A 23,825-nucleotide genomic window follows, 5' to 3' on the forward strand; every position below is an offset into this window, starting at 1 on the left:
GGACAGGGACCTGAGATTCTGCATTTCTAACAAGGACCCACATCGTGCCGGTGATCCCAATGATGCTGAGTATCTGAGGTACTAAGTCTGAGGAGTAAGGACTTAGAGGAGAAGTTGCCTCCACTAAGGTCACAGACTTGGCGAGACTACTGACAGAGCGACAAGTTCTGTCAAGGGCTGTGAAGGAGAGTCAAGAAGCGTTCAGCAGGGACCACCTTTCCCCTGTGGCAGGAGCAGGTGGGCGGCTGACCCTTGAGAGCTGTAACCACGACCTCAGCCGGACTTGACTGAGAGGGATTTCAAACCATGCTTCCTGCAAATGAAGGGGTTGTTCTTTGCTAAGCAGCTTGGAGGTGCACGGCACGGATCCTGCTGCATCTTGAGGAATTTAGTAACGAAGTCTTCTCTTCCCTCTGCGCTGCTGGCTGGACCATGAGCCCTAAACTTCCAATCCTGGGTGTCCATCAGCTGCACCAGAATTATAATCAGGGAAAGCGGGCTATTCTCCAAGGGAGTTAGAGGTTGGGAGGGACCTGCTGGGGGCTCACCATAAATCCAAGTCCATGCATGCCTCCCAGGGGCTCTGCAAAACCGCTTTACCCCTTCTCCTTCACAGTGGGCCTCCCAGAGCCTCAGGACAGGCGTAAGTCAGGCTGGACCAGGGCTACATGGACACCGAGCTCCTCAAGGATGTCCCCCTGGGTGGACTGGGCCCATTTACCTGTGATTTGGCTCCAGGCCCTTTTTTTTTTCTTATCATATTTCATTGGAAAATCTGATCTCATTTAAGGTTTGTGTTTCCAACTGTGTGTCTGGGCAGGTGACCCGTGAAATGCAGCCAGGGAAATGTAAACAGTTAATGAAATCAAACAAGGTCCACACTTTCCACGATATTTCATGCCTCCAACAGGTCTGTCTCTCCTATTTCCTCCACTCTGCTCTTCCTCTTGGGTACAGCCCAGGTCTGGTCTCCATCACCAGGGCAAGCACCTCAGGGAAACACAGGTGTCTGAAGTCATTAGAAATTCAAATCCACCTGCTGGGCCACGTGCAACAAAGAAGGGCAACTCGGGGTCAGCTAGGACACGATGGGTGAGGGGCGGCTGTCTGGCCACGAGCCCAGAGGGACCCATAAATCATGCCGGTTTCCAGAGGCCAGGAGCTGTAATGGGGGTCAGGTGAGAGGCCCACCTGCAGCCGGGCGGCTCTGGATGCTGTTAAACAGTGGCCCCCAAAGGTCTCGAAAGCGGGTGTCTGTGGTTCCTTACACTCTGGAAGCAATTAATGGCTCATGCCTTCCCTTTCTCTGTGTGTCTCCTCGTACATCTCCCCTTCCTCTCCTCTCCTCCTCCCCTTCCTCTCCATCTCTCTTCTCCCTTTCTTCCCTTCTGTTGCCCCCTCTCCTCTTCTCCCCTCTCCCTCTGTCTGCAGCAGAGCAAGGCTCGGGAACGCAACCGTGAGGCCAGACTGGGAGGTCACTTATCTAGGCAAAGGGGATTTTTCAGCACGTGGCCAATGCACATCAGGCCCTCTGAGACTCCGGGAACCCTGCCTGGAGGAGCGTGGGAAACGGCCCACCCCATCGCCGTTTTACACCTGCTCACCTTTCTCCATGGACCTCCCCTCCCTGGCCTCCCCCAGGCCTGCCATTTCCGCTGCTGCTGCTGTGGACCTTCCACTCCCTTCTCTGACCCCTCTGCTGTGCTGACTCCCAGGGCCCACTTCCTCTAAGTCAGCACAAGCCTTGAGACCACAGGAATGACCCTGAGGGCAGGCCTTCCCGAGTCCAGTGCATGCCATCAGGGGAGACGACTCGGGCGTGCTGGCTTTCTTCTGTCCCTCCAGTCACACAACACGGAGGCCCCAGCCCAGAGGCCTGCTTGCCTCCTGGCATCAGCCCACCCCTCAAGTGTCAGTGGTCTTGAGGAAGAAACAGTGGTAAACAGAAGCTCCCCACACTCCCTCAGGCAGCAAGAGACAGTGAGGCTCGAACCCAGATCTCCACAACACGCCTGTCTCCTGGGCTCCCCTTCCTCATCGCTTCGTGAGGGGTGGGACTGGATGACCTCTAGGTCTATTTTAGCCTCTAGCTTCGGGGATTTATTCTACACAAATGGGAGTTTCTCAAGCCTCTCTGCTCTGGGGCTAGAAGCAGGTCCCCTATTACAGCCGTTGCCCCACATCCCCAGCTCCTCGCTCCACAGGACCCTAGAGAAAGGACATCAGCCCACAAGATCACAGCCTCGTGTCCCCTAGTGCCCCCGGACGTGTCTTCCAGGGGCTCCCGCACCAAGCGATAAGCACAGACACACAATGCATCCAGTCACAGCGGTTGGGTTTTTCCTTCCTCCCCCCGCCACTCACCTTCGCTACCCACATCAAAAGCCCCCTGAGAGCACACGAGGTGGCCTCTGAGCTGCTGTTGATGCTAGTTCAATGCCAATGTCCACACAAGGGGGCAACCTGCCACTGTTCCCACAGCTGCCGGCCCTCCAAGTGCCGACGGGTTCCAGGCCTCTCTGAAGGGAGCTGACTGGTCCCTCCCCCACTCAGAGTTACACGGGGTCACCCAGACCTCCAAAAGGCCCTGGGGGTCAGGGACCCTGAGGGTCACAGAGTCTATTGTAAAAACAGTTCCTCATTCTTTTCCTTGGAAGCTTCCTTTCTACAGGACCCAGACATAGTCTGTGTCTGACTACATGGCGTCCTCCCATTCATCTCCTCTTCCTCCAGCGAGGGGTGGGAGAGCCTTTCTGCAGATCACCTCCTGGTAGTCTCCCCACCACACCTACAGACAAGTCTGAAATCTGTGTTAGGCTCAGCCGACACATCCCCATTGCCCCCCACCCCAAAATGTACACGTCCACATATCTCTCTGATTCTGTGATTTCCATTCACACCATCTTAGCAAATAAATCAAAGGAGTGTGAATGTGTGTGACGGTAAGGGTATGTGTGAGAATGGGTGTGTGAGAATGTGAGTGTGTATGTGTGAGTAAAAGGCAGTGTATGGGTGTGTATGTGAGTCTGTGTGTATGAGTGTGTATGAGTGAAAGTGTGTATGAGAGTGTGTATAAAAGTGAGTGTGTGGGTAGGTGTGACTATGTATGTATGAGTGAGAGAGTAAATGAGTGTATGGGTAGGAGTGTGAGTGTCAGAGCGTGTGTGAGCGTGAGTGAGTATATGTGGGTGTGTATGTGGGTATGGGGGTGTGTATGTGTGTATGGGTGAGAGTGTGTGAGTTTGTGAGTGAGTGGCCAGTGAGAGTGTTTGCAACTGGTTGTATAAGTGTGAGTAAAAGTGTGTGTGTGGGTATGGGTGAGTCTGTGAGTGTGCATGAACATGTCTGGGTGAGAGCGAGTGGTCAGTGAGAATGTGTGTGAGCGTGTGTGTTGAGTGTGTGTGTGAGCGTGCATGTTCTAAGTTAGGAAGGGACGAAAAGCTCTGCTCCAAGTGGCTCATCCAGTGGGCCAAACCGCAAGATTGGCTAAAAACAGAGAATTCTCTTCTCCAACTCTCCCCTGAATGTATTCTAGAGGCAGGACTTGATCTCAAGAAAACCTGTGACAAAGAGGAGCACGGGTGACTTCTAAAACTCTGTACTTGCTGACAAATAAGAATCAAATTGGTGAGGGAATGAAATAGCATCCTGTAAAGAAAAAGGGCTTTCTTGTGGTTCACACAGGGGGCCTGGAAGCAAAAATATAGGCTAGATGCTCATTCTGGAAAATCAGCATGGTTCTATTTTTAGAACTAATGAAACCAGCCTTGTATGAGGACAAGGTACAAAACGGCTCTTTTTCTCCTGCTAGGGAGAGGGATTAAAAAGTGGTTCTGAAGACTATGGCCCCAGGATTCTGAGTGAGGAAACCTGGAATGTCGGCCTGACTTCGTGGTCTGTGGTCCCTGCTGGCCACCCACAGAGGGCCCGGCAGACCATCCGCTCCAGCAAGTATCAATTAATGAATGACTCGATTTGTGACTCGATTATTACCAATACAGTGCACGTGACCAAAAGACCAGACCTAGTCTGGGGTATCTGGGAGGGCTTCCTGGAGGCATGCTGGCTGAGCTATAAAGGAGGGAGAGGAACCGCTGAGATGGGTTCTAGGTGGAAAGGGCAACACTGGCCAGGGCAGGCTGGGCAGGGACAGGGGACGTGTGAGGAGCGAGGCCAGTGGGAACTGGAGCCCAGAGAGCAAGAGCCAGTGAGGCCGGGGAGGTACACGGCTCCCCGTGAACCATGTGAAGGCCTTCTGTCCTTGTTGTAGATAGCAGCCAGTGGGAGGTTGTGGTGAGGTTCCAACATGGTGTCCACGGACCCCCACGCCCAGGCAGTCACGCCTGTGCACATGTAGTCCCCTCTTCCCGTGCACCTGCTTTGGTCAGTGTGACCTACCACACACAGGACGAGTGACGCTATATCACTTCTGAGGTCAGGTTACAAAAGACTCTGCTGTCGGCATTCTCTCCTGGATCACTCGTTCTGGGGGAAGTCATGAGCCACCCTGTGGGGAACCTCACCAGGGCAAGGAACTCAGAGGCCTCTGGCCAAAAGCCACATAAGTGAGGGGCAGGCAGATTCCCCAGGCCAGCCAAGCGTCTGGTTGACGGCAGGCCTGGTCTGCACCACAGCTGTAACCTCATGGGAGGCCCCGAGCCAGAACCATACACCTCAGCTGCTCCCAGATCCGTAATCCTCAGAAAATGTGTCATGCACAAGCAACATGCTTGTTGCCTTAAGATGCCATGTTTTGGGGTCATTTGTTACGCAGCAACAGGTAACTAATACATAAGCATAGCAATAGAGTTAGATTTACTAACTGCATGGCTTTGAACAAGTCACTCAACCTCTCTGGGCGTAAGTTTCTTTCTCCACCTATAAAATGGAGGGAACGACTGAGCAATAGGGTATTGGCACAGGAGATGTGGAGGTGATCAAAGTAGGTCACAGCCCCTGAATAAAGGCAGACCAGTGGCTGTAGTGGGAACACAGAGTGATTCAGCTCAGAAGCAGGTGGGAGGGGGCAAGGGTAAGGGCCTACCATTCACTGGGCACTCACCCTATGGCGGGCACTATGCATGCATTGTTACCTCATGTAATCCTCCTAGCTGGCCTGAGTGGGGTGCTAGATTACCCCCATTTTACAGAAAAGAAAGTGAGGCACAGAGACATTAAGTCAATGGCAATCCCATCCTTTCATGCTTCTGAAAGTCGTGAAAATGTTGTCTGGGCCTCGAAATAGCTGCTATAAAAGCCGAGTCAGAAACCGCTCGTCCTTCTGCCATCACCTTGATTGCTCCCCACACCGCCCCCATCCGCATCCCCTCGAAAATCATCCCAGCCAGACAATCCTCTCAAAATGACCCTATCTATCTCCTGGTTACAACTGTCAAGTTTCCAACCCCACTTGCCTTGGAGTCTGGGGCGGGGGGCGGGGGGGCAGCAAAAATGCCCGTGAGATTTGGTGTCGGTGGTAGAAGCCAACAAGCAACCACACAGCTGCTCTCCACGTCATCCACTCCCCTGGAAATGCAGCCGCTGACGGTTTCCCCAGACTCAACGGAATTTGGGGTCTTTGTTCCCGTGTCTAGAAGCACAACAACCTGCCAATTCTGGTAACAGGCTCTATGAAGACGCTCTTGGCTTTCCCCATTGCTTCTGGCACAAGAACTACCGAAGGCTTCTTTATTTTTTAGTTTTTAAGTCTCATTTTTCAGAGGAGATAAATCAACTGTAAAAGTATGTTATGAAAACCACCTTGGCAAGCAAGGTCTCCTGGAGAGGAGCAGGGGTTGCTTTATTTTCCATGATCTCAGTGTAAAACAAACAGATTTGTCCTTTTAAGATGTTCTTGTGAGGTCATCAGGATCACAGTGATTGAAACCATGGCCCTTGGCTGACTTGAGTCCAGAGCATGATCTAATCAGGCCTGGAATTCTCAAAGAAGAAAGAAAACAAAAAGAAAAAAAGAAGAAGAAGACGGAAAGAAAAGAAAAGGAAAAGGAAAAAAAAAAAAACTGGCCTAGAAATGAGGGTTTCAAAGTAATCTCAATGCAAGGAAGTTTTCCCTTTCCGCTGAAGCCTCCTGGGACTCCTGCAAAGGCAGCCTCGTTCTCCACATCTTTTAAAGGTTCTTTTGTTCTGCTAAGAGGGAGTGAGGGTGAGGTTAGGTCTGGGCTTCATCCTTAGGTCTTCATCCTTCTCCCGATGGGCTCAGACCTTTCTCGTTCAGTGGCTCTGCTCTGAAATGTGAGTAGCTGCGCGACCCCGCACAAAGCACGTAACCCACCCGAGCCCGTTTCCTCGCCTGTAGAACTGCACACAGAACTCACATGGAGACATCAGGATTATTTCTGTGAAAATTCAAGAGGTGATTGCTACCAATAAGGCGATTAGCACATTGCCGGGCACTTCCGTCCGAGTCCTTCCGTAGCAAAGCAGGCTAGCGACCAAGGGTGTCAGAACCACAGCTGGAGAGGCCACGTCTGCCAGCACCGTTGGCTAGCCATGGGCAAACCACCAGGATCTCTTCAAGCCAGTTTCCTTGTCTGCAAAAGGGGATGACAGTGGTGTGTATCTGCCACCTCGTAGGCGTGTCATGAGGGCATAAGGAAATGCTACTTAGAACAGTGCCCAGCACACAGTAAGTGGAGGTTATTGCCACTATGACTGAAAACGATCACAGTGACAATCAGAGTTACTTTCACTAATATGACTTCCCACGTAGTATGTAGAGTTCTTTGATCACTAAGCAAAGCAAATCACCTCTGGGGAAAAAGAACAGAAAACGTAATGGATAGCTCCAAGATAGCAGAACGAAAGGACAAGGAGAACGATCAAGCTTTGGAAGGAAGCAGGAAGGAGTCAGGGGAGCCCCCGGGGAAGTGCGAGGAACGAATGATGCTATCCTCAAAGTGTTGTCAGCGTGAGTCAGCCCCATCATCTCAGAGTGAGGAGGGTTTACATCTTCACATCCCATCCAAGACCAAATCCAGCCGGGAGGGGTAATAATTCAAAGGAAAACCTAGATATTATCAGAAGTGTGAGGCTGGGATCCTGGACAAGCAGAAATAAATGATGCCAATTACCGTGGTGACCACTGTTGCTACGAATATTAACATTTATAATAATAGTTGTAGTTGTTGCTGATACTATTGATCCTTTAAGACATGGCAAAGCCAATCAAAATGATGGTATCAGTGCATATCTAGACCTGAACTCGTGGATACTGGGATTCCTAGACCAACAGACTAGCCGTTAGATTAGTACCATTTTTATTCCTTTTTTGTTTTTTTTTTAAATATTTTATATTAAAGAGAGAGCGAGCGAGCACAAGCAGGAGGAGCAGAGAGAGAAAGAGAATCTCAAGTAGACTCCACGCTGAGCACAGAGCCCAATGTGGGGCTCGATCCCAGAACCCTTAGATCATGACCTGAGCCGAAACCAAGAGTCAGACGCTTAACCGACTGAGCCACCCAGGTGCCCCTATTCCTTTTTTGAAAAAATTTTTTCCAAAATGCTTTTTTTTATCTTTTGGAAAAATAATAATTTTCTCATAATAAAGTGAAAACCATCATTTCTTGTCTATGTATTTATTTATTCATTTATTTTTTTTGAAAGTTGATTACTATTATTATTATTTTAGTAATTTCTATACCCAACATGGGGCTGGAACCCATGACCCCAAGATCAAGAGCCGCACGCCCTTCTGACTAAGCCAGCCAGGCGCCCCCCCTGTCTATATATTTAAATGTCTGATTCTGTGCACTTGACCTATTTTATTTCACTAACTGTATTGCCAGGTTGGCTCAGCAGAAATAATTAACCATTGTTAAATAAAGTCTAATGGAAACAATAAAAATTAATGTTGAAGGCATAATAATTCTTTTATAATTGCTAATGATCAATACCAAGCTTTGATAGTTTTTAATTTTGCATTAGAGCTTCTTTACGTAGTGAATTGGTCGTTCAGTTCTCCAGGACATTAAATCCATGCCTGCAATTTGGAAGGTCTGCCCCTGTGAGGCATTTGTGGTAAAGCAGAAGACACAGACACTCACTGGGACACCTCCTGTTTGCTGAATTCTAGTGATTCGATGCATAGGACATCCAGATGCAGTCACAGCATTTAAAAATTCTTTGGGATAATGTGCTGCTTCTTGAAATAGCTTCACTTTCAGAAACTGAGCTGCTGTTAGACTCTTTAGTTTAATCCATTTAGGGCTTGTATTTGAAAGCATTGTTTGTTTTCTGTCTTCATGGAGAGCCCAGTCTCTATGGAAAGGCAACCCAATATGTCTGGGTTAGAGTTCTATCACAACTGCTGGGACGAGTGGGCTTCTCCCATCAGCTGTCACTTGGTTCTCTGAGCCAATCTCTGGAGCTCAGTTTCAGCTGTTCCAGAACACCACTGCCTATCCCTGAGGCTCAAATATTTTGAGCGCGACATATCGCTCTTCTCATTATGAAAAGTGTGTTGTGAGCTCTTTTTCCTGTAGGGGTGATGAGTTTTACTGACCTTTCTCTCCACCACTGACGTTTCTGCTGTGCCCAGCAAAACATATCTGTGATACTGGAGTAAGGGGACAGAGTTCTTTGCAGAGCTACCTTGCCCAGGAGGGCTCACTCCTCACCCCACCACGCTAGACGGCATGAGCTGCCTTGATCATACCCAACACACCCGAAGGAAGATGGAAGTGGGAGGGGACTGTGTCCACCCATAGAAAAAGACCACACAGGCCACCAGAACGTACATAATCATCTAGAGACCAATGGACATACCTCTGGCAGGAAAGCTATGGAGAGCCTTATTTTATAATGGCATTGAAACCACGTATTAAAGGAAAAATTCCCAGAAGAATTCTCTCCCCATCTTCCTTGGGGATGCATGCTTGGTCCTTTGGTACTGAAGTACTTCATACTTGGTACTCGGACCTCCGTTGGACTCAAATCCTGTCTAAAACCTGAGGGCACAGGGACAGGAAATGGGGCTACAGGCTCTAGAGATAAACTTTTCTATTTAGTGATTTTGCAAGAATTTTCACCCTGTACTTTTCTCCTTGCTTTTGTACATCTCCTCTCACAAGCAAGTGTTAGTTAGACAGCTAGCTGATCATCTAACTCACACTGAAGTGGCTGAGCACGAAGAAAGAACCGGAAGGCAAGGGCAATGCATAACTGGAAGGCTTAATGATAAGAAAAATAACCAGTCGGGCACCTGGGTGGCTCAGTTGGTTAAGCGACTGCCTTCGGCTCAGGTCATGATCCTGGAGTCCTAGGATCGAGTCCCGCATCGGGCTCTCTGCTCGGCGGGGAGCCTGCTTCTCCCTCTGGCCCTCCCCCCTCTCATGTTCTCTCTGTCTCTCTCATTCTGTCTCAAATAAATAAAATCTTAAAAAAAAAAAAAAAAGAAAAAGAAAAATAACCAGTCAGTGCTCATAGGTGGGCACTAACTCTGTGCCAAGCATCATAAATGCTTGACTTGGGCAGATTCATAACCATCTTCAGGGTAGGTTCTATTAACTTCCCCATACAGAGGAGAAAACTGATAAGGCTCAAAGAGGCTATGATTTGTCCAAGGTAAGCCCAGCAAAAAAACTGTCAGAGCTGACATTCTGCCTAGTGTCTCTGAGATGCGATGCTAAGAGAGCTGTCTTCTCTGATATCCACCTGGGCAGTTTTAAAACTACAGATGTCTGGACTCTTCCCGTGCTAATACAATCAGAATCTCAGAGGTGGGGAACCAGGCTTTTTTTTTTTTTTTTTAAAAAGGCCCCAGAAGCTGATTCTATCTTGCAGCCACGGTTGAGAACCACTGAGACAGGACAGACCACTGCTCAGGGAGGAGACCCAAATCAGGTGCTCTTCCTTTCTTCAAAGTTTACAGCAAGACCCTCCAGCAACCGGAGCTCCTTCGCTACTCCTCCGCTGGGTCCCAGGCCAGAGAGAAGCGGCTGCCTTAGCCACGCTGAGTTAAGGGAAAGTGTCAGGCCAGCGCTGGAAACGTCCTGGGCTCCCCTGCCAAGAAGCCAACAGATTTATCTCAGTGTTGGCCCCGGGAGGTCAAGAGAAGATCAGAGGAGAGTCAGAAGGGAAACAAAAGGGTACAGGAAGAAATATGCATGACAGGTCTGGAAGCCATGGCGGTGCGGGGAGATCAGCTGCAGGGGGGAGGCCCTGGTTCCTGGAAGGGAAGGGGATGGCGGGGAGCTTTGGAGCCGGGCATTCGTCTGGGAGCCAGGAGCACCAGAACTGTGGCCTCTCCCAGCCTCCCGGGCCTCAGAGAATCAGAGAATCCTGAGGTAACACCCGGGGGCGGAAGGCTTCTCTCCTCATGGACAATGAGACTTGTGTGTCTAGGTTTCCTTAAGTAATCCCACATCTGGACAGTCTCCTATGGGCCCTCCCTGGATGAAGCCTCTGTTCCACCCCCATTCCCTTCTCAGGGGGCTAAAGTGGTCTTTCTCAACCGCAGAGCAGGTTAATCCGTGTTCACATTCCTTGCAAGCCCCCTACTGCACCAAAAGAAATGCAAACGCATGCTGGCTTTGACTTGACCTGGGCCTTTGCACAGACTCTGTCTTCTCCGTGAAGCCCTCTCCCCATTCTGCTTTTTACTCATCCTTCAGGGCTCAGGTTAGATACTGCTTCCTCCAGGAAGCCCTCTGTGATTCTCCCAGTACTGTGCCTCTTTTAGCTCTTATACTGGATTAGAAATGCTTGTTTATTAATCAGCCTCCCTTTAGATATAAACTCCATCGAAGCAGGAAATATTACTATGGTATTTCCAGCATCTGGCACAGGGAAAAATGTCCCCAGCTTTGGGGGGAAAGAACACCTACAAAGAATAACTTGAGAATGCCACCCCCCCCAATATACATCTCCTTCACTGGCAGAAACATCTTTTTGTCCTTTAGAACAATCTTTGTCCCCCACCCCCAGCTTTACTGAGGTATAACTGACAAATAATATTGTGGATATTTGAAGTGTACAACACGATGATTTGATATACATAGACACTGAGAAAGGACTGCCCCAGAGTTAATTAACACATCTATCACCTCACATTTTATCTTTGTGTGTGTGAGAGAGAGAACACCTAAGTTCTACTCTCTTAGCAAATTTCAATTATATAGCACAGCCTTATTAACTATGGTCACCATGTTATACACCAGACCCTCAGACCTTATTCATCTTGTAACTGAAAGTTTGTCCCCTTCTACCAACTCCTCCCTGTTTCTCCCACCCCCTGGCCCCTTTCTATGAGTTCAACAATTTTGTTTTTAAGATTCCACATATAAATGATACCATGCATTATTTGTCTTTCTGTCTGGCTTATTTCACTTAGGATAATGCCTTCCAGGTTCACCAATATTGTCGCAAATGACAGAATTTCCTTCCTTTTTAAAGTCACATAATAAATAGTCCATTATATATCTCACATCTTCTTTATCCATTCATCTGTCAAGAGGACACTCAGATTGTCTCTGAACCTTGGCTACTTTGAATAACGCTCCTACGAATGTGGGAGGGCAGATATCTCCTTGAGGTAATGATTTTGTAGAACATTCTAAAATTAGAGGTCCTGGTTTGACTTGGGGACACTGAAGCATCTTCAGAGAGATCATAAACACAGTCTTCAAAGGACTAGAAAAGTCACAGAAGGACAAGGAAGATGAGGAGGCCTCCAGTTTCTCCGGGGGCCAGCCTCTTGACCTTGCTCCCTAACAGCCTATCCCACTCCACTCGGCCACTGGAAGGATCTTTCCAGCCTTGGCTGAGCATGCGCCCCTCTGCAAATGTAAGTACATTTACTACTCCACTGTGAGTAAGAAGCAGTGTGCGCTGAAGCCTGAGGCCTATTCCAGGAGCTTATAACGTCCTCCAGGCACTCACATTCCACAGCCCTCAGCTCGCTGGTGATCCTGCACCCTGGGGGTTTCAGCCCACCGGGAACCTTGTCTCCTCTGGGCTTCCGATGGAGGACCGTATCCATCACTCGTCAAGCCACGGCAAAGCACGAGGGTCACCCGAGCACCAGTGGTCAAACCTGGCAGGTTCTGCCCAGGGATTCCTGCACTTCTTTTCCCTTCCTACAGTGTGACCCTCCTGGATCACTCTGCTTTACATGTAATCAATCTCTGGATTTGAAGTCAAAGGACTCCGACTTGAGACCACGTGGTCATAGAAACGTCACAATTCCGAAGCTTGCTCTCTCCATCTGTCCAGTGAAACTGCACTTGCCCCATATGACTGGCGTGGGGAGGCAGGTTAGTGCCCCGGGACATAGCAGGCACTTGGGCAGTGTGCATACTGCATGCAGGTGCCCAGGTGAGGGGACAGGCAGGGGCCAGAATCCAGCCCAGCTTCTACTGACCACGCCATGGGCCCACAGCTGTATCTGCCCAGAGGGAGCATCTTTCAGGAATTTACAGGAATGGGCCCTAAAAACGGTCCTGGCAGGGCCTGGCACACGTTAGGTCTTCATAAACATTAACTGAATCTTAAATTCTTGGCTATGCACACAGGGAGAAAATAAAAGCTATTGTTACTAAAATAGTAATAATCTAAGCACACTTTCCCAGGAGTGGCAATATAGCAGAGTAGCTAAAAATAAAAGCTTTGGAGCTCGACTAGGGTTTGAGCCCCAATTCTGCAGCTAATGATGCTGAATGACCATAAGCAAGATGCATAACCTCTCTGAGTTTCAGTTTTATCATCTGCAAAAGGGGAATAACTTGGGAGGACTAATGGGGACTACCATAATTACTATCTCCTGAATAACTCATGTTTCAAGTGTTCTGAGACCTAGTTTTATGAGGAAGGAGACCCCAGATCACCAGAGGGAATTAAACAGTGATTATTATAATTGGTATTTATTAAAGTCCTAATGTATTCTAGGCTCTGGAGGGCTTGTACCATCTATTGAGAATTTTTTGCTTGCCAGATAATGTGCTAAGCACTTCATACACATGACTTCATCCCTAACCACAATCACCCTAAAAGGCAGATACTATGATTATCTGATCAAGGGGAACTTACATACTAGTTAAGAAAGCAATGAATTAATGCTTGAGACTATCTGAGTAAACACGAAAAAAGATTGCATTTCAGAAGAAAATAAGTACAAGGATATACTTTGAACAAGGTGGTGGCTAGGAATTGGAGATCATTGTTGGAGGCAACCGACATATCCCTCTTTAGAGAATTTGGTATAAATATATAATGAAGTATTATATAGTCATCAAAAAGATCATAGTTTACAGGTAGGAATAGGGCTAGGTCTCAAAAACCATGTTAAATGAAAAAAGTAAGAAATAGGATGGGATTTAGAACACAACAGCATAAGACAGTATGTGCCAAACTGTGGGGCACTCACTATAGGGCTTTACTCATCAAAGAAGGCACCCTGGCCCTGGGAGCATCCACCATGGACACTGGGGGAAGCCCTGGGTTCCAGATGTGGCCACTCAACATGCACTGGAAGCAACAGTGACTAAAACATGGGACCTGCCCTCAAGGAGCCCGCAGCCCAGGGTGGTTTCCATGAATGAGAAAGTTCTGCTAGAAAATTCTCTATGCTGCATGGAAGCTTCTCTCCCACACTGTCTCTCTGGGTTGGTAGACTGATTTTTCTCTCCCGGATGTGCCCTCATAAAGCAGAGGCAATAAAGGCCTGGTCAGAGTGGAGAGTGGTATCAGCTGAACACTGGGCTAGCCATTCTGTAGAAGCTAATTAGCCAACAGAACACTTGCCTCAATAATTTGCATCCGTTCCTGATTGCTGAATTAGGAGGGGCTGCCTGGCGTAAGGAAGAATAGGCTCCGGGTTCTGTTCCATCATTTTGACTACCCCCACCCGCCATATAAGGTCCTGCACAGTGCAACCTTATTATTATTATTATTATTATTATTATTATTATTATTATTGTTGTTGTTATTATTATTATTATTATTGATAAGAATATCCTAGATCTGCAAACACTGGGAGAACTTGAAGGAAAAATAGCCCAAGACTGGACCAGAACGTCAGCTAGGACCTCGGCCAGCCCCTGTCCAGCTCTAAGGCCCTGCTGGCTGCTAACAATGTATATTTGGTTGCCAAACTCCTCACATCTTAGTAAAACATGTAGCAAATGAATTCTCCAAGATGGCCCAGGACCTCTACTAAACCCCAGCACTGGGGACGCCAATACTCACAGGGCGTTCTCACGGAATCCTCAGTCCCTCGGAGCTAATGGTCATTTGACCCTCATCTGCCACCCTCCAAAGTTTGGTCAAACAGTGAAACAAAGTGCTATGCTGTGGCAATAACTGTCCAGTATCTCTTCCCAGGGGACACCCGGGACTCTGAGCCTGTGCCAGACTGGTTAGGATTTACCCATGAGCTTCGGTGTGCGGCTTTAGAAAGAATGGGGGACTCCATGATATACAGCAAAGCCGAATTTCATTTTTATTATTTTTTAAGATTTTATGGATTTGACAGAGAGAGACACAGCGAGAGAGAGAACACAAGCAGGGGGAGTGGGAGAGGGAGAAGCAGGCTTCCAGCCGAGCAGGGAGCCCGATGCGGGGCTCGATCCCAGGACCCCGGGATCATGACCTGAGCCAAAGGCAGACGCTTAACCGACTGAGCCGCCCAGGTGCCCCTACAAAGCTAAGGGGTCAGCATGGATTTATTTGAAAGGGTGAAGCAAACAGGGAGAGGCCACCAGCGAGAAATCAGAGATGTGCTAGGATTGGGGTATGGAGGGGTTCCAGGCAGTGAAGTGCCCCCCTCCCCCCGGACATCCTTATCTTCCCATGGGAGTGACGAGGAAGACGTTAAGGTCCTTGAGCACTGTACGGCACATAAAGACTACTCGGTTAACCCCCAACTCAGTGACACCCTGATTGCACTGCAACAGAACCCCGCTTCTCCTGCGAACTCGGGTTTTCACATATTGTATTTGTCACGAAGTCAGAGCAGGAAGAGCAAATCACCCCCACAGACTCCACCCCATTTTTCAGATGGGAAAACAGTCCCAGGGAGAGAAAGTAACTTGCCCAAGGTCAGGGACATCCTGGAAGAAGCCTGAGGAATTTGGAGAGAAGTTGCTGTCTTCCTTTGTTTGGTCTTGGGACTGATTACCCCTCCCAAAAGAACAGGTCATGACTCTCACTGGCCTCAACATCCCATTTAATGGAATATGAGCGTTGGCTGATGTAAAAGGTCATTCAGATCAGTCCTTTGATTTCACGAATGGGGAAAGAGAGACTATTCACCTCCCCATCATTCTAGTTATGAACATCTATCCAACACTTCTCCAATTAGCCAAATCCTTTCAGGGCCCCAGCACCACACAGCAGCCCCAGGACAACTTCTGTAGGTGGGTGACCATCCACATGGTGAAGCACGACTTTCTAATGACAGAGAGGCATGGGCTTCGAGAGCATCGCAATGGCCAAGATGTGAAAATGCTACCCTAGGGTCAAGGCTGCTGAAGATAACAAAACGTTCTACTTATCTGGAAATTCACATGTCACTTTTGGGGAGCAATTCCATCACCAGGCTTGGCTTTTGTCCTCTCCCTCCCATTTTGGACATGGGTCAGAAATCCAAGCTCCCATTATTCTTTGTCTTTTTCCTCCCCCTGCTCTAATCTGTCTGTTATTAAGGTCACCGCTGACCAGAAGGTCACCCCCATAACCTCCCACAGTGATTCCCCAACTCTGACACTTATTTTTTGAACTCTGTTTCAGCTCTACCTTGGCCCATGGGCTGTCAGCCAACCACCCCCCAACCTGCATTGCTCCTAATTTCAACCCTTGCAGGGGCTCCCTGAGCCCAGCCCCTCCACTCAATCACCACATTCAAAACCTCTGAGCCTCAGAAGGGAGGCTTTCTATTAAAATGTAAAATGTGTGGGCCTTCTGAATCAGCAATCACACTTCTGGGAATACTGACTTAAGGACACAAGGATATATGTCAAAGAATTACTCATTTCAACATCACTTATGATATCAAAAACCCACCTAAATAACAATCTATAGAAGAATAGTTACACAAATTATGGCAGGGTCCCACATAGCATACAAAATGTTATGCAGCTGTTCAAGAAATGTGTCAACTGTCATGCTAATGAAAAAGCCCAGTTTAGGACTATAAATGAGGAGATGTGTATGTGTAACAGATTACCAGATGGGACTTTCCAATTGCCTTTGAATTCCACTAAGGCCCAAAGCTGAGAACAACCAGGGGAAAAGGCCCCACACATTCGAAGGAGAAGTTCTAGACACATCCACACAGGTCTTACCATGAGGTAGCCAAAGAGGTCTTCCACTTTCAATCCCACTCACCCACCTCCAAGTCATATAAGAAGAGACTGAGATGCCAGAGAGAAAAATCTGGGAATTCACAAGAGTAGAGAACAGTTCTATTTCTCCTCCCTCACCCTTCAGACCGAGGGAGATGCTCCCCAAGAGAACCACCCATGCAATCTTGGTTTGTCTGCTGGGAGGAAAGGTTACACCTCACCCTTCAGCCAATGTGTCCAGGGACCAACTCGCAAGCCCACCACCAGTGCTACCTAAGAAGAGCGACAAAGAGTTCTGGAAGAATCTGAAATGTAGCCCACAGAATTTTGAGCGATGCAGACAGGGAGACAGAATGCCTACCTCTAGCCTGGAGAAGTACAAAGGTGGGAGGCTGACCAGAGCTACCTGTGACAGGGCAGCAGCAGAACCCCCTGTACCTCCAAGCATGTCCCCAAGGCATGAGTTTTCCTACGGGCTGCATCACAGCCTCCCCTAATATCACCAGGGCCCAGACCAAGAGTACAAATGGAGGCCCACATACCCTATGTCTAAATATTTCTAAAGTATGAATTGAGCTAAATAAAACATGTTCTAGGGGCACCTGGGTGGCTCAGTTGTTAAGTGTCTGCCTTTGGCTCAGGTCATGATCCCGGGGTCCTGGGATCGAGCCCCAAATCGGGCTCCTTGCTCAGCAGGAAGCCTGCTTCTCCCTCTCCCACCTCCCCTGCTTGTGTTCTCTCTCTCGCTGTGTCTCTCTCTGTCAAATAAATAAATAAAATCTTTAAAAAAAAAATGTTCTATCATCCTACCTTGACAATTGTAATTCCATAATCACTCGGCAAACCGGATTCAAAGAGAGGACTCTCACGATCCTTGGGGTTCGCTCCCTCCATTTCCTGCCACCACGTTCCCACTCCAGCACACGCACACATGAGTACCATCCACATTCCCAGCAAGCAGCACCCCTGGGCCATTCCTCGGGCCTCGAGATGTACACACCTGCAGTGAAGCCCAGATGGACCTGAGAAAGAAACCCGCAAACATCTTGGAAGCAGGTCTGAGGCCTTGTAGGCAGGGAGTTTCAGGGTCCCATTACCCAAATGAGTACTAGAAGAACTGCCTGAGCTCCAGGTAGGAACATCCTCATGGATCTGCTGATTTCCCACCCAGCTGAAGAGCTACAGAGAGAGAGAAGGGCAAGCGGGGGGGTCCCCAAAAGAGTGGGGTGCCGGGCTGGTACCCTTTTTACTCAAGTCTGGGGGCAGTACTGGGCCAAAAGAACCCTATGGAAGAGAATGGGGCTAGGAGGCAAGTAGACTCCAGGGTGTACCCCAGGGGTAGGGCTCAAGTCTGGGGAGCAATAAACTCATCAAATGGTATAAAGGAGATTAGATTCCCTATGGGGTGGGAGTCATGGGGTCTCCAAAGAGCCAGCATTTGGGCTCTGCCAAACAGATTACAACAGTGCCAATCAAATAAGATGGCACCTCTCTAATTCCCTCTTGCCCACACTGAGGGAGCCCAAAGCCACAGAGCACAGCGGGGTGTAAGAAGTTTGATAGAACAGATCATATCACTGCCATCCCTCCTTCCCCATCAGGTCAGCACTATGCTGGGGTCGGGTGTCGTGGTGGGGGTGGTAGGGACAGAAACCAAACAAGATGAGATTCAAGTTTTCATTTCTACTGGGCTGGACTTTTTAACACCTGCTGGCAGTCCGAAAGCTAGGAGGCCATCTGAGATGCCTTCAAGAGATTGAGAAGGGATCTCATTAGAGTACACTTGAAGTAAGAAGTCAGGGGGGGTGCCTGGGTGGCTCAGTTGGTTAAGCGACTGCCTTCAGCTCAGGTCATGATCCCGGAGTCCTGGGATCGAGTCCCACATCGGGCTCCCGGCTCGGCGGGGAGCCTGCTTCTCCCTCTGACCCTCTCCCCTCTCATGCTGTTTCTCTGTCTCTCTTTCTCTCAAATAAATAAATAAATAAATCTTAAAAAAAAAAAAAGTCAGGGGGAGGGGAGGAACCTTACCGCCTACTGACTGCAGCCCACCAAGCCTAGCCCACTCAGTAACCACCCCACTCCAAGCCCCCATCCGTTAGCAACACAGAGTAGGGGTTACCCCAGAAGAGGATGGATGACACAGGGGAGGGGAAACTTTGACTTTCCAATTCCAACGTTCTGAGTCACTTTTGTTTAAAACACTTTCTAGAAAGGCGTACGAGGTTCTGAATGACATATAATTGCCTCCACTTGCCCGATAAGGCACTCAGCTAATCTCTCCGACTGGGGAGTTAAAAATCAGGCCAAACACGAGCTCTAGCTCGGTCGGGTATTACTTATTTCCCTTCCTGGTGTTGCCACGAGGCCCGGCTTCGTGACTTTCCTCGGCGGGGAAAGAAGTTGTTTATTGTTCCAGCTGTTGCCATAACAGGCAGTGTCTCCCCGTCACTGTCTAGTGCTGCCCAGACGTGACACCACAATACACATTCCAGACCCGCAATCCCAGGCACTCAGGCCAGGAGGAAATGGACTTGCGCTGTGGCAAAATCCGCCGAAGAGGCCAGCCCTGCTCAGGAGTCTGCATCCCAGGGTTTTCAACCACCGCATCCGTGAGCGGGGGAGAATGGATGGAGCCTGTCTCTGGACCAGCAGGATGGGATCCTGAGGAATTTCAGCCAATCTCACGACCTCCCATCCTCCCTCACCCACTCCTTTGGTCCCAGCCAGCAGAACAGACCCCATCTCATAAAAGCCACAGAAAGAAGAAATCAGAAACTGCAGACCAGTTCTTTGAGAGCCTGCCCCTAGGGAGACTGACACAGGCAGCAGGACACGAAGAATCAGGACAATCCTTCAATCCTCATCGAAGACCTCTGCTGTGTGGATATCACCAAGCCTCCCAAACTTGGTGGATGGTGGCTCTCTCATTTATCATTCAAAAAGAATAGTAAATAAACAGGCAGCCAGCATGCATACTACGCCAAGGATTCTTTGGGGCTGTGTGTGTCTACTGGCCAACTTACCCTGATTTAGTTTTTGTTGAATTATTTCTCTCCATCCTATGACTCATCTCTTTTGATTCTTGTCTCCTCTCTGTCCCACTTACCACACACTGAACACCCCATTCCTTCAGCCCCTCCAAGTAGTGCTAACTTGTGTAGAAGACTTTTACTGAAGGTTGTAAGCAACAGAATTACAGCAGAGCAAAATATAAGAATTGGATTATTTTAATCTCATGTGCTTGTATGTACACAGAACACCCCTGGAAAGGTACATTACACAGAGGACCTGGAGTCAGGGGTGGTAGGGAGACTCCCACTTATCCAACAAATTCTGATTGAGCACCTCATATGCACTAAGCATTGTTCTAGGTACTTGGGATACATCAGGGAACAAAAAGACAGAAATCACTGTCCTTGTGGATTTTTTATTTGGTCAAGGAAGGCAAAGAAAACACACACACACACACACACACACATATCTCAATGATTTAGTATAATAAAAATGATGAGTTGGGGTCCCTGGGTGGCTCAGTCAGTAAACGTCCTACTCTTGATTTTGGCTCGGGTCATGATCTCAGGGTCATGGGATCAGATCCTGCACTGGGCTCCACACTGGGCACAGAGCCTGCTTTGGATTCTCTCTCTTCCTCTCTCTCTGCCCCCCTCCCACTAAAAAAATGATGTGCTATGAAAAACAGAGCAAATAGAGCAGGTAAGGGAGCTCAGAGTGCAGGGCAGGAGAGCTACAGTTTAAACTGGTGGACAAGAAGGCCTCAGTGAGAAGGTAGCATTCAAGCAAAGGCTTGCAAGAGGTGAAGAGTCATGAGGATCCATGGAAGAGCATGGCGGGACAGGGAACAGCCAGTGCAAAGGCCACGAGGTAGGAGCACGCATGGTGTGTTAGAGAAAGAGCAAGGGGGCCAGTGTGGCTGGAGCAGAGTGAACAAGAGGGAGAAGGGGAGGACAGGGGTCAGAAAGAAGGACCTAAAAAGCCATGATCAGGACTTTGGGTTTTCTCTGAGTAGGATGGGGGGGCCTGGGATGGGCATGAACTACAGGGAGACAAGCCATAGCATGGAGCCCAGTTAGAAGGCAGTTGTGGCCATTGAGAACAGAATGAGATGCTGGCTCCCATCAACCTGGTAGCAGATTCTGGACGTCTTTTTTTTAGACACACTTTATTTTTTAGAGCAGTTTTAGGTTCACAGCAAAACTGAGTGAGAAGTACAAAGAGTGCCCATCAACCCTCTGCCCCCACACACGTACGACCTACCTCTCTGTCAATATCCTATACCCCATGGGTATGCTTGTTATCACTGATGAACCTGCACTTACCCATCATTATCACTCAAAGCCCAGAGTCTACATTAGGGTTCATTCTTGGTCTTGTACATCTCATGATACACATTTTTGACAAATATATAACAACACGTATCCACCACTGTAGCATCATACATCATAGTTTCACTGCCCTAAACCCCTGTGATCTGCCTACTCATCCCTCTCTCTCCCCCAACCCCTGGCAACCAGTGATATTTTTACTGTCTCCATAGTTTTGAATTTCCAGAATGCTGTATTGTTGGAATCATACAGTATGTGGCCTTTCCAGATTGGCTTCTCTCACTTCATAATATTCATTATGTTTTCTCCATATCTTTTCATGATTTGATAGCTCATTTATTTTTAGTGCTGAATAATGTTCCATTGTCTGGATGTACCACAGTTTATTTATCCATTTGCCTACTAAAGGACATCTTGGTTGCTTCCAAGTTTTGGCCACTATGAATAAAGCAGCTATAAGCATCCATGTGCTCATTTGTGGGTGAACACAAGATTTTTAAAATTCATTTGGGTAAATACTAAGGAACATTCCGGATTTATTTTGGTATCAGAATTTCCTAATGGATTAGGGTGTGTAAGAAAAATAGAGAAGGGGAAAGACCTTGGATAAAGCAGTTTGCGGGAAGAATCCAAAAGTTCAATCTTGAACATGTCAACGGAGGAGGTTCATTAAATACCAAAGTAGAGAAAACAAGTAAGCAGTTATTATACTAGCCTGGAGTCCACGAGAGACTTTTGGTTGGGACATTAAGTGGGGAGTCAACGGTACAGAGATTAACTTAAAGCCAATTCTGGCTTTAAGTTAATCTTAAAGTGAGTGAGTACAGAGAAGAATATCAAGGACTGAGCCCTAGGGCCCTCCATTCATATCAAGAGGAAGACAAGAAGAGAGGAATCACAAGAACAACCAGTGAACAGGAGAAAAACCAAGAGAATGGGATGCTCCAGAAGGCCACTGAAGAAACTGTATCAAGGAGAAGGGAGGGATCAGCTGTGCAGATGCCAGGGACAGGTCTGTTAAAATGAGAACTGAAAACTAACCATGGATTCTGCAACATGGAGGTCAGCAATCTGACCTTGAACAAGAACTGTTTTGTAGCAGAGACAAAAGAAGGACTGGGGTAGATTTAAGACATGCAATGATATCAGTGGGATGATATCATTCCCCGGGAAGGGAAAATCGATTCTGGGGAGGTGGAAAAAGCCTTGTTCTTGTTATGTCCAGAGCACAGATAAACACATAGTACATAAACAACTACACATCAGGATGTCTGTGGTATCAACAAGTCATGGGTGAGAGGAGGCGGTTTAAAAAACGTCCAAAAAGACTCATGGAGGAGGGGGGAACAATAATGAAAAAAGCAAGCGTGAGAAACACTAGTTCAGGAGAAAATGTGAGGAAAAGCCTCACAGGCAGAGAAGATAAACAATACTCCAGTGAGTTTTGCCGAAAAAGGGGTCACAGAAATGGGAGAGCAAGGGTGGCCAAAGTGGGGTTAAGTAAAGTGCCTCTGAAATATTTAATAATGATAACATACATGTGGTGCTTATAATGTGTTATTAGAGGCCAGACACTATTCTTGACCCTTGACACATACAGTAGTTGGAGAAAAATCAGTTCTTCCCCTCAACAACCCTAGGAGTGGGTCATCATCATCCTAGGTCTGTAGTTGGGGAAATGGAAGCATGGGGGTGGCAGGGAACTCACCTGCCCAGAATCGTGCAGCCAGCAAGGGTCGGATCTGAGATTTATAAAAAGGCAGTCTGGCTCCTGAATCAACGTTTTAGATCTATCATAGGTCCTCTTATGTTGTTTGACTTTGTTCTCTATATTTCCTACACAATCACACATTGTCAAAAACGAATATTTGGGGCACCTGGGTGACTCAGTCGTTAAGCGTCTGCCTTCGGCTCAGGTCATGATCCTGGAGTCCCTGGATCGAGTCCCTCATTGGGCTCCCTGCTCGGCAGGGAGTCTGCTTCTCCCTCTGACCCTCCCCCCTCTCATGTGCTCTCTCTCTCTCATTCTCGCTCTCAAATAAATAAATAAAATCTTTAAAAAAAAACAAAAACAAAAACAAAAACAAAAACCGAATATTTGGCATTTCTCCCCTAAAACCTATCAGTCGTTCTCTCTTATGGACTGTCTAGGGTGTGTGCCTGTCTCCTTCATCTTTGGGTCCTTCTCTCTCTGGATACCTTCGTCATTCTGCTTCAGCTTCCAAACCCTAATTCTTATGTCTTTATCTCCAGAGCAATTCACACTTGCCCATCAAAATTCAGCCAGGAAGGGGGGGAGGGGGTCTTACCTTCCTCAATCCGAAAAGTCCATCAAGACTCCAGGTGATTTCCTTCGAAAAAGTTGCCCACTTCTAAAGGGGAATTTAAATACAGTGAAATTAAAAACAGGAATTAGTGCCTCCCCTGGAATACAGAAAGACAGCCAGCTATTTTATTTGTTGGATTATCATTTTTCCCACTACACAAGAATCTCCACTCACCCCCCATCCCCTGCCCCCCCTCCCCGTGGCATTTCCTCCCACAGACAATGGCTTTATTAACATAACCCAAAAGCAGTTTGGGGAAAATTCATGTTAAAAAAAAAAATATCCTTTGCCCTACTTAGAAGACTTTTTCAGAGAAAACTATATTTGAAGATGTTAACCTTAAAAATAAAACTGCCAGTTATTTTACCAGCAAAAGATGGGTTTATTCAGGACAACAGATAATTGCAGCCCAAGACAAGACAAGTTAGGGGAAAAGCACTGGCATGTCTGCAGAACAAAGCACACAAAGTTCTTTATTTATAGAGGAAAGGGGTAAGTCGAGAGGGGCTGTTGTAAACAAAAAACCCATTGGAGTAAACTGGGAGTTGGGAGTATAGTGGCTTTTCATTGGCTGAGTTGTGACTGTTTCTCATTGGCTGGGCTGTTGCCAGGGCAGGAGGAGAGACTTTCTTCCTGGAAAGAACCGCGGTGGTAGTAAAGTAGTATCCAGGGCAAGGTCCCTATCTTCCTGTTGGGTCTACAGGCGATGAGAAGTGGTAGGGCATGGGCAACCCCCCTGCCGGCCTCCCAACTCCATTGAGTGAGGTCTCCCCTTATTATTTTTCACAAAGACTACATTATTTGCACAATTGTCTTAATTCTTCACTTAACAGGTTTATACCAAGTCAGAGGCAAAA

General features: G+C 47.9%; 1 protein-coding gene across 1 annotated transcript in view; it reads right to left on the minus strand.

Annotated features, from left to right (window-relative positions):
- The window catches only part of PAMR1 (peptidase domain containing associated with muscle regeneration 1), a 109,065-nt gene extending 86,057 nt beyond the window's left edge, over nucleotides 1-23,008 (minus strand). Inside the window, exon 1 of the mRNA XM_035012572.1 lies at nucleotides 22,951-23,008. The gene's annotated coding sequence lies outside the window, so the exon portion shown is untranslated. The remainder of the gene's footprint in view (nucleotides 1-22,950) is intronic.
- Between the last annotated feature and the right edge of the window lie 817 nt (nucleotides 23,009-23,825).

Source organism: Mirounga leonina, unplaced genomic scaffold (assembly GCF_011800145.1).
Source record: "Mirounga leonina isolate KUSES-001 unplaced genomic scaffold, KU_Mleo_1.0 Mir_166, whole genome shotgun sequence".
Classification (NCBI taxonomy): Eukaryota; Metazoa; Chordata; class Mammalia; order Carnivora; family Phocidae; genus Mirounga; species Mirounga leonina.